Source organism: Ornithorhynchus anatinus, chromosome 16, assembly GCF_004115215.2.
Source record: "Ornithorhynchus anatinus isolate Pmale09 chromosome 16, mOrnAna1.pri.v4, whole genome shotgun sequence".
NCBI lineage: Eukaryota > Metazoa > Chordata > Mammalia > Monotremata > Ornithorhynchidae > Ornithorhynchus > Ornithorhynchus anatinus.
Window position 1 is genome coordinate 19,340,939 of NC_041743.1, and position 2,358 is coordinate 19,343,296.

The window sequence follows — 2,358 nt, forward strand, 5'->3', positions numbered from 1 at the left end:
CTGGAAGGGTATCCATAGAGTTTTCTTGGTAAAAATACAGATGGTTTACCAATCCTCCGTCCGTGCAGGAAACTTGAGTCTCCGCTCTCGAGTCTCCTGTGCCACTGCTGCCCAACACAGGTGAGTTTTGACTTGTAGCAAATTGTCTTCCACTTGCTAGCCCCTGCCCAAGCTAGGAATGGAATGGATATGCCTCGTGTTGATTCTCCCTCCCCCAGTTGAGACTGGTAGAGTACTGGAAACTCTCCACATGCAACCCTGAAAGGGGGACAAAGAGCTTACAATCTAGCATATGTAGTGAAGCAGTTCCAAATTCATTCAAGGAAGAACCCAAATTCTGCTCTGGATTCTAGTTTAGGAGTACATATTTTATTTCTTTAGTTTGGAACATAATAAGTATTTAGTAAATATCATGACTATTTATAAGGTTCTCAACAGAGAAGATGTTGGCTACACTTGCATATATGGAAGAGCTAATATTTAGGGTAGACAAGAGATAAGAACACTGGAGGTCCAGGCCCAGCTTGCTTGCCATCACCACTCCCTCCCTTAGTGAAAGCCTGGCTGTGCCCAATAATGGACAGATTCTGAGAATCCCAAGGCAGAAGGCCAGAAGACCACCCTAACCAAGGGGCACAAAGGGCAACTTTCCTGGACCTGCCTCCCTCAGCCACAGGCCCTGACAGAATCTCTCCATCGCTCCCTTCCCCGACAAACCCCTCTCATTCATTCATTCAATCGTATTTATTGAGCACTTACTGGTGCAGAGCACTTTACTAAGCGCTTGGAAAGTACAGTTTGGCAACAGAGACAATCCCTATCCAACAACGGGCTCATGGTCTAGAAGGGTGCTCACAGTCCAAAACGTTCCCTGTCTCAGAGATGACAGGGAAGGGGACCCCAAGGAAAATTGGGAGGGTAAACTTGATCCCCATGTGACTTTTGGGGACCCATTTTCAAACCAATTAAAAGGGAATTTGCAAGAAAAACTTTTTTCTTAGCAGTGTAAAATCAAGGCATGCAAGGCTGACATCACATAACCAAACCTGAAACTTCAAATTATAACAGCCACCCCATACAGTAAAATGCTGCATACTGTATATTTCATTATAATGGGCCTTGTTTTGCTAATTTCCTCTGGGTAGAGGCAAGACACGTGTGACATATCATCTCCTGCCACACTCTTCAAGCTCCATATGACTTTCCAGTGCTTCCAACACTTTCTTGTCTCCCCCTCTAGACTGTAAGCTCATTATGGGCAGGGAACATGTCTGCTAATTCTGTTATACTCTCCAAACACTTGTCTTATGCCATCGAGTCATTTCTGACCCCTAGCTACACCACGGACACATCTCTCCCAGAACGCCCCGCTCTCCATCTGCCATCGTCTGGTAGTGTATCCATAGGGTTTTCTTGGTAAAAATATGGAAGTGGTTTACCATCGCCTCCTTCCACATAGTAAACTTGAGTCTCCACCCTCGACTCTCTCTCATGCCGCTGCTGCCCAGCATGGGTGAATTTCGAATTGTAGCTGATTGCCTTCCACTTGCTAGCCACTGCCCAAGCTAGGAATGGAATGGGTATGCCTCTGCTTGACTCTCCCACCCATAGCTGAGACTGGTAGAGTACTGGAAACTCTCCAGGTGCGACCCTGAGAGGGGCCCAAATGCTTAAATGGTAAGTAATAAGTGCTAAATAAATATGATTGATTGATTTCTTACTTTCAATTCAATCATATTTATTATTTGCTACATGCAGAGCACTGTACTAAGTGTTTGGAAAGTACAAAACAGCAAATAAAGAGAAACAGGCTCTGCACACAATGGGCTCACAGTCTAGGGGGTGGGAGTCAGACATCAATACAAGTAAAGAGGCATCAATATAAATAAATCTAATTAAAGATATGTACATATAGACATGTGTTGTGAGGTGGGGAGAGGGAGGAAGACCAAAGGAAGCAAGTCAGGGTGAGGGGGAAGGGAGTGAGAGCTGACCCTTAGTCTGGGGCTTAGTCTGGGAAGGCCTCCTGGAGGAGGTGCACCTTCAGTGGGGATTTGAAGAGGGGAGAAAGTGATTGTCTGGAGCATTTGAGGAGGAAGGGCAATCCAAGACAGAGGTAGGACATGGGCCGGAGTCGGCAGGGAGAATTCCCGTAACTGTAGACAGCACCACCGTCCTCCCTGCCTCATAAGCCTATAACCTTAGTATTGCCCTCAACTCATTTCTTTCATCCAATCCACATAGTTAATCAAATCCCGTCAGTTCTACCTTCACAACATTGCTAAAATCTGTCCTGTCCTCTCCATCCTAACTGCTACTTACTGTGATCCAAGCACTAATCCTGACCCACCTTTACTC

The 2,358-nt window shown here is 45.8% G+C and overlaps 1 non-coding gene across 1 annotated transcript; it reads right to left on the reverse strand.

Moving 5' to 3' along the window:
• Positions 1 to 1,523: 1,523 nt before the first annotated feature.
• On the reverse strand, positions 1,524 to 1,661 carry LOC114817622. The gene has a single exon (XR_003765483.1). It is a non-coding gene; the product is annotated as a small nucleolar RNA SNORA7 (small nucleolar RNA).
• Positions 1,662 to 2,358: the final 697 nt, after the last annotated feature.